Source organism: Pseudophryne corroboree, assembly GCF_028390025.1.
Source record: "Pseudophryne corroboree isolate aPseCor3 chromosome 7 unlocalized genomic scaffold, aPseCor3.hap2 SUPER_7_unloc_7, whole genome shotgun sequence".
NCBI lineage: Eukaryota > Metazoa > Chordata > Amphibia > Anura > Myobatrachidae > Pseudophryne > Pseudophryne corroboree.
This window is the reverse complement of record NW_026967616.1, coordinates 71,341-84,200: the sequence shown is the minus strand read 5'-3', so window position 1 is coordinate 84,200 and position 12,860 is coordinate 71,341. Positions and strand designations below refer to the sequence as shown.

Sequence of the window (12,860 nt, the reverse complement as noted above, 5' to 3'; positions counted from 1 at the left end):
CGGCTGCCTTATCTCCCGTTTTTCTGTATATTCTGGCAGGGGTTAAATGCATCCATATAGCCCAGGAGCTATATGTGATGTATTTTTTGCCATGTAAGGTATTTTTATCATGTTTTATTGCGTCTCAGGGCGCCCCCCCCAGCGCCCTGCACCCTCAGTGACCGGAGTATGAAGTGTGCTGAGAGCAATGGCGCACAGCTGTGCGCTACCTTATTGAAGACAGGAACGTCTTCTGCCGCCGATTTTTCCGGACCTCTTCGCTCTTCTGGCTCTGTAAGGGGGCCGGCGGCGAGGCTCCGGGACCCATCCAGGCTGGGCCTGTGATCGTCCCTCTGGAGCTAATGTCCAGTAGCCAAGAAGCCCAATCCACTCTGCACGCAGGTGAGTTCGCTTCTTCTCCCCTTAGTCCCTCGATGCAGTGAGCCTGTTGCCAGCAGGTCTCACTGAAAATAACAAACCTAAACTAAAACTTTCACTAAGAAGCTCAGGAGAGCCCCTAGTGTGCACCCTTCTCGTCGGGCACAGAAATCTAACTGAGGCTTGGAGGAGGGTCATAGGGGGAGGAGCCAGTGCACACCACATAGTCCTAAAGCTTTCTTTAGATGTGCCCAGTCTCCTGCGGAGCCACTATTCCCCATGGTCCTTACGGAGTCCCCAGCATCCACTTAGGACGTTAGAGAAAAGAGGCGTTGGTTACAACTGTTGCTGTTCATCCACAAGAAGGAATTTAATGTATCAATTACAATTGGAAAGTAACGTGTAACCCTGATTTAGGGTTTAAACAACACTTATACTGAGGTAGTTATAATATGGTGACTAAAATGGAGTATAAGCATATATATTATTCATATAAAAGTTAATGGATGTTGTAATACTGTATGCATGTTGTGAGGTAAATAATACAGTTCACATATATGTAATTGTATGTACATTGATGTAAATGTAGTGGTGAATACAATGAAGGCTTATTTTATGGTTTCACAGTGTATCTAAAGGGTTAATGTCCTTGTGCTCCTAACTGTCAATCACCTAGTGAGGTGATTGCCAGTGGGCGGGGCATCACCTCAGAGTGGGTCATGTGACTACTAGAGAGGAGTGGAGAGGTGCTGTGAGTGTAGCTGAGAGAGAGACTGCATATCCCTTGGTGAGAGGACATAGTTTTTTGCTGCTCCGGCCGTCGCCCGCATTAGAGCTGAGCGGTATACATTGCGGCGGCCGGAGGGGGCTTAGTGTGTGAAGCCAGAACAGGGCTTCCTTACTGTAAAGGTGGTGACAGCAGCATTGAGACTCAGAACTGTTCATAGAACCCAAGATCAGCGCTAGTCAACTCACCCAGCAGTATTGGAAGGGCACATCTGTGACAGGGACACAGAGAGGGTTCCTTCCTACCTATTACCGGCACAGACTCTGACAGCCACAACAAAGAAGCCAGGACCAGCAGCAGAGGCTCCATTCTGTGTGGCTGTAAGTGTAAGGGAGGAGTCGGGGGAGCATCCTGCAGCAGCATCACTAGATGGTAGAAGTGTGAGTGCATAATCCAGCCATTTATATTACCCCTACACTAAGCACAGCAAGCCATAGGTGACCATTGTACATAGTCAATTTCATATTGGGACTAAGTACTCCAGGGCTAGGCCGCAATAATGGCTATTAAGCAGGAGGATAGTAATGGGTCACAGTAGTCAGAGTGACCTATAATTACAGTTCCATGTATGGCTTAATCATAGTGCTAAGGAGAAGGTAGAAAGCACTGGGTATATATATGTAACAGGAGGAGTGGAGTGAAACTTGAACTGTTTAACGCTTCATAAATAGTTTTAAAACTCCCCCATATATCAGCATCACATCAGTCAAAGGAGAGCCAGAGACATTGTTCCGCAGCGCTAAATAGAAAGTAACACCCTAAAGCTGCCACCTAATGTGTGTATTTATGCCCCTGAATTAGCAGAATTAGAGTCAAGGACATTAAAGGTAGCCATACTACAGTGACATTGGATGGATGTTAAAGCCTCTTAGCCACAAAGGATTAGAATATCATCCCGATTCAAGGACTAGCTTGTGGCACTTTAATACAACTGTGTTATATGTATATTCGTGAACCCGTAAGAAGGACTGACACGTAAGAGACTATTAGTTATAAAGTTAAAGGATTTGAGCTCGCTGTGACTATGATAAGAGAAACCATCTCTTGCAGATATATTTAATATAGACTCATCCTAAGAGACAACAATAATTTGAGGCATACAGGAATCGAAAAGCTATATATGCTCTGAAATATAGAAAGCATCAGCTACTTCAAATGGACACAAGGACGCAGCATAACAAAGGTTTATCATACCAGCTTCTTAGGAGTTTAGTTTAATACTGGACAACTACAGTAACATTTTTACTGAGGAAAGGATACAGATTCCTTGGTAATCAACTGTTGATGTTACTATCTATGAGCTAAATAGATACTTTCTGTTATCTGCCAAGGAGGAACTATAAGTAACCTTATAGGAGAAAGTAATCGCTACCATAAGTAGACTGAGCCAAACATCTTTCTCTTTAACTGAAGGGAAAACTGATAGTTGATACTAAAACATAGTGTCAGACATTCTGTATTAACTGCTGTTATTTTTAGGAAGTTTATGGGCCCTTATAGTGCACTATCATATTAAGAGTACCCGGGTCACTCTAACACCTAAGGGTGTCTTGAAAAGAAAAAGGATTTGTTGTATTGCATGCAGGTACTGTGTATAGGCCTAATTGACAGGCTGTTAGCATGGATTAATGACTTAAAGGGGAATGTGTAATTGATGAAATGTTAATGTATACTTAATCCATTTGGTACTGGTCATTAAAGTGTTATACTTTCCATGTGTGTCTGGTCCGTCTGGAAGTTGATCTGAAGATCCTGGAAGAAAGAGACAGGTATATTAGATAATATATCTATGATATAAGGGAATCATCCCCTAAGGATAGAGATCAGGCTTACTCAAGCAAGCCTTGACGGTAGTTAAATACTACACATAGCTTGAGTGGAGGCACAGCTATTAGGTAACCATCCCTTAATAGAATACATAGACAGCTCTCGTTCAAGGTAATGAGGGTAGGGTTACATTTGGAGGCACCGCGTGAGATAGAAGTTACACTCAGGCCCTGTTACACCACAGGTGTCAGCTGCCATTAATTATTATTGATAAAGTCCTCACATCCCTAAAAATAAAATACAAATATGGGAAAGAAGCAAAGGAACAGGGAGAAGGTTGGACATAAAGCCATTGCTGTATCAGTTGGGAGAGTTGAAGCCATTAGAGAATGTAAAAGTATGGACAAACAAGAGTACCGTAAGGGACCAGGCTTAAAGGAAGAGGTGACATGCAAGTTTGTGGGAACTTTTGTAAATAACCTAGGTGTGAAAAATGAAAAAATATTAGATATCCCTGTAGAGTTGGAGAAGAGAAAGAAAAAATCAAAGGACAAGAAAGTCAAACTTGATCCCCACCTAAAGGATAGTGAGGGAGGTGTTAGTGACAACCTTGCTCATACTTTGGTCGCTAACATGGATTATGGAATGAAAGGAGATAAGAATGTTCTACCACTGAAAGAGAGAGTTCCAGGGGAAGTGAAGATAGATGTAGGTATACAGAGATTAGAAACTGTGCTAAAGCAAATAGCTGAGGATTATAAGAAACATGGACAATTAGTATTAGCTCTTCCAAAAGATCAACAGAAGGACCTGCTTTCCCGGTTTCCAACTTCCATTGAGGAACCAACAAGAAGAGATAGCCCAGTGGATCTACAGACCCCGATAGAGGTGATAAGACATATAGCACTGGACAGGTCTAAACATCAGTTGTTGGAGGTTCTAGATGAAACCCAATGGAAGCTAAAAGAAGAACAGATGTTTAACACCAAAATTGATGAGAGGAACAAAGAGCTTGAGAGAGAACTTTGGTTTATACAGAGAGAGATGGAAACCATGGCATCTGATGAAAGACAAACCAGAGTGGATCAGGAGCAACAAAAGTTGATAATGTACCAGCAGCAGGAAGACAATATTCATTCTCTGGAATCAAAAATAACTGAGTTGTCTGAATTATTGGAAGTGGGTAAAGAAACTGAAAAGGAGGATCATATTTGTCTGAATGAAATGAAAGAAAGACTGTCTCAGCTAGAATCTGAGAATAAAATACTCAAGGATGCCAACTTCCTAAACAACTGTCCTGAAGACCGTATCCATGAATTTTCTATGCGACCGGATACTAAGGACATAGCATTACAGACTGAGGTAGTGGATGGTATATTGCTGAGACAATCTTCTATGAATAAAGTTGATAGTAAAGGGACACAGTATATGTCTCTTAAAATGACTGGCACAGTAATATGGTTCCATGTGAAGAAAGGCTATGGCTTCATTAAAAGGCATGACACCGGAGAAGACATATTTGTACATTGGACATCCATAACGAAGAATAACCCCCTAAAACTGTTGTACAGTGTAGGAGATGGAGAGAAAGTAGAATTTGAAGTGTTGGAAGGGGAAAAGGGTGTACATGAAGCAAATGTGACTGGCATAGGTGGAGTACCAGTGAAAGGGAGTCGATTTGCTCCAAACCGACGAGGATCATACAGTTATTGTTATCAACCACGAGAAAAAGTGGTTGATGAAGGAAGTGCATATTCAGAACAAAGGCAAGGGAGAGATCCAGCTCCATGTCATCCTTCTACAACCTTACATTACCGACCTCTCTCGAGATTCAATGGTAGAGTAAATCAGTCCCAGGATCAAGAAACGGAAAATTCAGATGCTAAAGACTTGATAACTTTAGAAGCTTCGTCAGAGAAAGAAACTAGTCTCAGTGAAAATCGTAGTGAGGTACATGATAACTTTACCCTAGCACAATCTCTTAAATCTTCCATCCGAAGTCCAGTACTAAAAGAAGTCAATAAATCAGGTGTAGAAGAGCAAGGGAAACCAGCACGATCAGAGAACACTATCCCTGGGAGGCATGAAGGCTATGTAGTTCCATCCCTCCCTATTTGGCCAACAGTTAAAATGGTTGAGATGAGGTGGCTTGCTAATGGATGTGAATGAATATATACTATTTTAGCATAGTGAGTAAGGTAGATGGTGCATTGGCACCTAAAGATGTTAAACAGTGACAATGCACCAGGGGGAGAAATGTAACCCTGATTTAGGGTTTAAACAACACTTATACTGAGGTAGTTATAATATGGTGACTAAAATGGAGTATAAGCATATATATTATTCATATAAAAGTTAATGGATGTTGTAATACTGTATGCATGTTGTGAGGTAAATAATACAGTTCACATATATGTAATTGTATGTACATTGATGTAAATGTAGTGGTGAATACAATGAAGGCTTATTTTATGGTTTCACAGTGTATCTAAAGGGTTAATGTCCTTGTGCTCCTAACTGTCAATCACCTAGTGAGGTGATTGCCAGTGGGCGGGGCATCACCTCAGAGTGGGTCATGTGACTACTAGAGAGGAGTGGAGAGGTGCTGTGAGTGTAGCTGAGATAGAGACTGCATATCCCTTGGTGAGAGGACATAGTTTTTTGCTGCTCCGGCCGTCGCCCGCATTAGAGCTGAGCGGTATACATTGCGGCGGCCGGAGGGGGCTTAGTGTGTGAAGCCAGAACAGGGCTTCCTTACTGTAAAGGTGGTGACAGCAGCATTGAGACTCAGAACTGTTCATAGAACCCAAGATCAGCGCTAGTCAACTCACCCAGCAGTATTGGAAGGGCACATCTGTGACAGGGACACAGAGAGGGTTCCTTCCTACCTATTACCGGCACAGACTCTGACAGCCACAACAAAGAAGCCAGGACCAGCAGCAGAGGCTCCATTCTGTGTGGCTGTAAGTGTAAGGGAGGAGTCGGGGGAGCATCCGGCAGCAGCATCACTAGATGGTAGAAGTGTGAGTGCATAATCCAGCCATTTATATTACCCCTACACTAAGCACAGCAAGCCATAGGTGACTATTGTACATAGTCAATTTCATATTGGGACTAAGTACTCCAGGGCTAGGCCGCAATAATGGCTATTAAGCAGGAGGATAGTAATGGGTCACAGTAGTCAGAGTGACCTATAATTACAGTTCCATGTATGGCTTAATCATAGTGCTAAGGAGAAGGTAGAAAGCACTGGGTATATATATGTAACAGGAGGAGTGGAGTGAAACTTGAACTGTTTAACGCTTCATAAATAGTTTTAAAACTCCCCCATATATCAGCATCACATCAGTCAAAGGAGAGCCAGAGACATTGTTCCGCAGCGCTAAATAGAAAGTAACACCCTAAAGCTGCCACCTAATGTGTGTATTTATGCCCCTGAATTAGCAGAATTAGAGTCAAGGACATTAAAGGTAGCCATACTACAGTGACATTGGATGGATGTTAAAGCCTCTTAGCCACAAAGGATTAGAATATCATCCCGATTCAAGGACTAGCTTGTGGCACTTTAATACAACTGTGTTATATGTATATTCGTGAACCCGTAAGAAGGACTGACACGTAAGAGACTATTAGTTATAAAGTTAAAGGATTTGAGCTCGCTGTGACTATGATAAGAGAAACCATCTCTTGCAGATATATTTAATATAGACTCATCCTAAGAGACAACAATAATTTGAGGCATACAGGAATCGAAAAGCTATATATGCTCTGAAATATAGAAAGCATCAGCTACTTCAAATGGACACAAGGATGCAGCATAACAAAGGTTTATCATACCAGCTTCTTAGGAGTTTAGTTTAATACTGGACAACTACAGTAACATTTTTACTGAGGAAAGGATACAGATTCCTTGGTAATCAACTGTTGATGTTACTATCTATGAGCTAAATAGATACTTTCTGTTATCTGCCAAGGAGGAACTATAAGTAACCTTATAGGAGAAAGTAATCGCTACCATAAGTAGACTGAGCCAAACATCTTTCTCTTTAACTGAAGGGAGAACTGATAGTTGATACTAAAACATAGTGTCAGACATTCTGTATTAACTGCTGTTATTTTTAGGAAGTTTATGGGCCCTTATAGTGCACTATCATATTAAGAGTACCCGGGTCACTCTAACACCTAAGGGTGTCTTGAAAAGAAAAAGGATTTGTTGTATTGCATGCAGGTACTGTGTATAGGCCTAATTGACAGGGGGTTAGCATGGATTAATGAGTTAAAGGGGAATGTGTAATTGATGAAATGTTAATGTATACTTAATCCATTTGGTACTGGTCATTAAAGTGTTATACTTTCCATGTGTGTCTGGTCCGTCTGGAAGTTGATCTGAAGATCCTGGAAGAAAGAGACAGGTATATTAGATAATATATCTATGATATAAGGGAATCATCCCCTAAGGATAGAGATCAGGCTTACTCAAGCAAGCCTTAACGGTAGTTAAATACTACACATAGCTTGAGTGGAGGCACAGCTATTAGGTAACCATCCCTTAATAGAATACATAGACAGCTCTCGTTCAAGGTAGGGTTACAAACGATTAAATTACAACAGCTGTATCCAGTAGGATTTTTTGGACCCTTTAATAAACATTCCGTTGTCATCAAGGGCAATATGAAATAGATCCTGATTACATTTAGATATGGATAGTGGTGCCTATATATGTTGACTCCATTGTATTTTATTGAATGTGAGTTTCTTCTGTCTATATATATTTTTTAAAAATAAGGAGCTTGTATATTTTATTTTTTGCGCTCCCTTGATAACAAGTGTGATTATCTTTAAAATTTGGTTTATTATTGGTAGAACAGTACTACCTATGGGAGCAGCATTTTATAATATATGGTGAAAATTAATAGATGTATAAAGATTAAATAAGCAACAAATTGGTGAAATAGATAAGTTTTGATAAGAGCACTGGGTTCTATATATATATATTGACATTTGGTTATATATATGTATAGACTTTATAAATTCTTGACAGAGATGTGCCTGAGCAGCGGCCCTCCCCAGCCCTATCCCAAATCATACTTATTTTGCATAGGAGATACCATGGTCATGAAGATTGTTCTCCCAGGGTGAGGTTCATTCATTGCATTCTGGGTATGCTGACCCCTGTGATTTCCCCAAATGTGGGAAACTCGACTGCATTATTTGTGGTAGTGGGGGACTGTGTTTGTGCTTTCCTCTGGTCAGCTCTGGTAAAAGTCAGATTTATTTGTCTCAGATCTTCCTCTAGCCTTGTTCTTCTTTCGAGAGTTTCCATGTGCTGCCTCAGTTGGATCTCCTTCACTTGACAGGGGGGTGCCCGAGCAGCGACCCTCCCCAGCTCTAGCCCAACTCCTACTTACCTGCCAGGTGAGATACTATGATCATGAAGATGCTTCTCCCAGAGCAAGGCTCACCCATTGCACTCTGGGTGTGCTGCTCCTGCGGTTTCCCCAAATGTTGGACACTTGACTGCATAATTTGTGTTTCCCCTGGTCGGCTCTCGTATAATTCAGATCTCTTTGTCTCAGGTCTCTCTCCAGCCTAGTTTGCTGTCTGTTTCCACTTCTCTTTTCTTGAGTTGCTCCCTTCTATGCCCTTGCGCACTATCCTGACTTCTCCCGTCTGCTTACTTTGTGCCTTCCAACGCACAATGCAAACTACAGGTAGTGCTGCAGGGCCCACACCCTTTTACTTGCCTTACAGAGCAGCTCTGGAGCTGTTACAGTGCCCAGCTGCTGCAAGAATCAGCTTGAATGCTTCAGGGGCTGGGGCATAGCCCCACACCGAAGTAGGGTGGAGGTGTTTAATGCGAACTAGGGGTCATCCAAGCGCCGCAAAAGGCCGCCATGCCCTGCACGCCCCTTTTCTCTTTTCATATGCAGACGAGGGTTGAAGCCAACTTTGACCCACTGCTTGGATGACATCACCATATGCAAATCCATCTGCTGCAGGCCTTCCCCCAGGAATGCTTGCACTAGTTGTTGCATTTGGTTTGTTGTTTGGGGGTGCTTCAGTATTAGGCAGCCTTCTGCCCTCCCATGTTCATCTGAAAATATGTGTTCTCCCTGCAGTTGTTGTCCCCAGATGAGAGTTCCCTTGTGCTGCCTCAGTTGAATCTCCTTTACTTGACAGAGATGTGCCTTAGCAGCGGCCCTCCCCAGCCCTATCCTAAGTCATACTTATTTTGCATAGGAGATACCATGGTCATGAAGATTGTTCTCCCAGGGTGAGGTTCATTCATTGCATTCTGGGTATGCTGACCCCTATGATTTCCCCAAATGTGGGAAACTCGACTGCATTATTTGTGGTAGTGGGGGACTGTGTTTGTTCTTTCCTCTGGTCAGCTCTGGTAAAAGTCAGATTTATTTGTCTCAGATCTTCCTCTAGCCTTGTTCTTCTATCGAGAGTTTCCTTGTGCTGCCTCAGTTGGATCTACTTCACTTGACAGCCCGAGCAGCGACCCTCCCCAGAACTATCCCAAATCCTACTTACCTGCCAGGTGAGATACTATGATCATGAAGGTGCTTCTCCCAGGGCAAGTCTCACCCATTGCACTCTGGGTGTGCTGCTCCTGCGATTTCCCCAAATGTGGGAAACTTGACTGCATAATTTGTGTTTCCCCTGGTCGGCTCTCGTATAATTCAGATCTCTTTGTCTCAGGTCTCTCTCCAGCCTAGTTTGCTGTCTATTTCCACTTCTTTTTTCTTGAGCCGCTCCCTTCTATGCCCTTGCGCACTATCCTGACTTCTCCCGTCTGCTTAATTTGTGCCTTCCAACGCACAATGCGAACTACAGGTAGTGCTGCAGGGCCCACGCCCTTTTACTTGCCTTACAGAGCAGCTCTGGAGCTGTTACAGTGCCTAGCTGCTGCAAGAAATCAGCTTGAATGCTTCAGGGGCTGGGGCATAGCCAACATGAGCCCCACACCGAAGGAGGGTGGATGTGTTTAATGCGAACTAGGGGTCATCCAATCGCCGCAAAAGGCCGCCATGCCCTGCACGCCCCTTTTCTCTTTTCATATGCAGACGAGGGTTGAAGCCAACTTTGACCCACTGCTTGGATGACATCACCATATGCAAATCCATCTGCTGCAGCCTTCCCCCAGGAATGCTTGCACTAGTTGTTGCATTTGGTTTGTTGTTTGGGGGTGCTTCAGTATTAGGCAGCCTTCTGCCCTCCCATGTTCATCTGAAAATATGTGTTCTCCCTGCAGTTGTTGTCCCCAGATGAGAGTTCCCTTGTGCTGCCTCAGTTGAATCTTCTTTACTTGACAGAGATGTGCCTGAGCAGCGGCCCTCCCCAGCCCTGTTAGGCCATCATCTACACGGCATAGCCCTGAATTTTCCAATGCGCAGCTCTTTGCAAAAGAGAGATATTGGCAAGGAAAAGCTGTCTTGTACCTTTGCATTTTTCTCCCAAACGAAGGACACTAGAACATTTTTTTTAAAGCCTCCTGTTAGGCCATCATCTACACGGCATAGCCCTGAATTTTCCAATGCGCAGCTCTTTGCAAAAGAGAGATATTGGCAAGGAAAAGCTGTCTTGTACCTTTGCATTTTTCTCCCAAACGAAGGACACTAGAATGAAAATTTTAAAGCCTCCTGTTAGTGCTTCATCTACACGGTATAGCCCTGAATTTTCCAATGCGTAGCTCTTTGCAAAAGAGAGATATTGGCAAGGAAAAGCTGTCTTGTACCTTTGCATTTTTCTCCCAAACGAAGGACACTAGAAAGAAAATTTTAAAGCCTCCAGTTAGGCCATCATCTACACGGCATAGCCCTGAATTTTCCAATGCGCAGCTCTTTGCAAAAGAGAGATATTGGCAAGGAAAAGCTGTCTTGTACCTTTGCATTTTTCTCCCAAACGAAGGACACTAGAAATTTTTTTTTAAAGCCTCCTGTTAGGCCATCATCTACACGGCATAGCCCTGAATTTTCCAATGCGCAGCTCTTTGCAAAAGAGAGATATTGGCAAGGAAAAGCTGTCTTGTACCTTTGCATTTTTCTCCCAAACGAAGGACACTAGAAAGAAAATTTTAAAGCCTCCTGTTAGGCCATCATCTACACGGCATAGCCCTGAATTTTCCAATACGCAGCTCTTTGCAAAAGAGAGATATTGGCAAGGAAAAGCTGTCTTGTACCTTTGCATTTTTCTCCCAAACGAAGGACACTAGAAAGAAAATTTTAAAGCCTCCTGTTAGGCCATCATCTACACGGCATAGCCCTGAATTTTCCAATGCGCAGCTCTTTGCAAAAGAGAGATATTGGCAAGGAAAAACTGTCTTGTACCTTTGCATTTTTCTCCCAAACGAAGGACACTAGAAAGAAAATTTTAAAGCCTCCTGTTAGGCCATCATCTACACGGCATAGCCCTGAATTTTCCAATGCGCAGCTCTTTGCAAAAGAGAGATATTGGCAAGGAAAAGCTGTCATGTACCTTTGCATTTTTCTCCCAAACGAAGGACACTAGAAAGAAAATTTTAAAGCCTCCTGTTAGGACATCATCTACACGGCATAGCCCTGAATTTTCCAATGCGCAGCTCTTTGCAAAAGAGAGATATTGGCAAGGAAAAGCTGTCTTGTACCTTTGCATTTTTCTCCCAAACGAAGGACACTAGAAAAAATTTTTTAAAGCCTCCTGTTAGGCCATCATCTACACGGCATAGCCCTGAATTTTCCAATGCGCAGCTCTTTGCAAAAGAGAGATATTGGCAAGGAAAAGCTGTCTTGTACCTTTGCATTTTTCTCCCAAACGAAGGACACTAGAAAGAAAATTTTAAAGCCTCCTGTTAGGCCATCATCTACACGGCAGAGCCCTGAATTTTCCAATGCGCAGCTCTTTGCAAAAGAGAGATATTGGCAAGGAAAAGCTGTCTTGTACCTTTGCATTTTTCTCCCAAACTAAGGACACTAGAAAGAAAATTTTAAAGCCTCCTGTTAGGCCATCATCTACACGGCATAGCCCTGAATTTTCCAATGCGCAGCTTTGTGCAAAAGAGAGATATTGGCAAGGAAAAGCTGTCTTGTACCATTGGATTTTTCTCCCAAACGAAGGACACTAGAAAGAAAATTTTAAAGCCTCCTGTTAGGCCATCATCTACACGGCATAGCCCTGAATTTTCCAATGCGCAGCTCTTTGCAAAAGAGAGATATTGGCAAGGAAAAGCTGTCTTGTACCTTTGCATTTTTCGCCCAAACGAAGGACACTAGAAAGAAAATTTTAAAGCCTCCTGTTAGGCCATCATCTACACGGCTTAGCCCTGAATTTTCCAATGCGCAGCTCTTTGCAAAAGAGAGATATTGGCAAGGAAAAGCTGTCTTGTACCTTTGCATTTTTCTCCCAAACGAAGGACACTAGAATGAAAATTTTAAAGCCTCCTGTTAGTGCTTCATCTACACGGTATAGCCCTGAATCTTCCAATGCGTAGCTCTTTGCAAAAGAGAGATATTGGCAAGGAAAAGCTGTCTTGTACCTTTGCATTTTTCTCTCAAACGAAGGACACTAGAAAGAAAATTTTAAAGCCTCCAGTTAGGCCATCATCTACACGGCATAGCCCTGAATTTTCCAATGCGCAGCTCTTTGCAAAAGAGAGATATTGGCAAGGAAAAGCTGTCTTGTACCTTTGCATTTTTCTCCCAAACGAAGGACACTAGATAGAAAATTTTAAAGCCTCCTGTTAGGCCATCATCTACACGGCATAGCCCTGAATTTTCCAATGCGCAGTTCTTTGCAAAAGAGAGATATTGGCAAGGAAAAGCTGTCTTGTACCTTTGCATTTTTCTCCCAAACGAAGGACACTAGAAAGAAAATTTTAAAGCCTCCAGTTAGTCCATCATCTACACGGCATAGCCCTGAATTTTCCAATGCGCAACTCTTTGCAAAAGAGAGATATTGGCAAGGA

At 42.7% G+C, this 12,860-nt stretch overlaps 4 non-coding genes across 4 annotated transcripts; all 4 read left to right on the top strand.

The window, feature by feature from the left end:
* Positions 1-7,995: 7,995 nt before the first annotated feature.
* On the top strand, positions 7,996-8,159 carry LOC134987132 (U1 spliceosomal RNA). The gene has a single exon (XR_010192855.1). It is a non-coding gene; the product is annotated as a U1 spliceosomal RNA (small nuclear RNA).
* A 152-nt stretch (positions 8,160-8,311) lies between these two features.
* On the top strand, positions 8,312-8,474 carry LOC134987128 (U1 spliceosomal RNA). The gene has a single exon (XR_010192852.1). It is a non-coding gene; the product is annotated as a U1 spliceosomal RNA (small nuclear RNA).
* Positions 8,475-9,134: 660 nt separating this feature from the next.
* LOC134987145 (U1 spliceosomal RNA) lies at positions 9,135-9,298 on the top strand. The gene has a single exon (XR_010192868.1). It is a non-coding gene; the product is annotated as a U1 spliceosomal RNA (small nuclear RNA).
* Positions 9,299-9,443: 145 nt separating this feature from the next.
* Positions 9,444-9,606, top strand: LOC134987106 (U1 spliceosomal RNA). The gene has a single exon (XR_010192832.1). It is a non-coding gene; the product is annotated as a U1 spliceosomal RNA (small nuclear RNA).
* Positions 9,607-12,860: the final 3,254 nt, after the last annotated feature.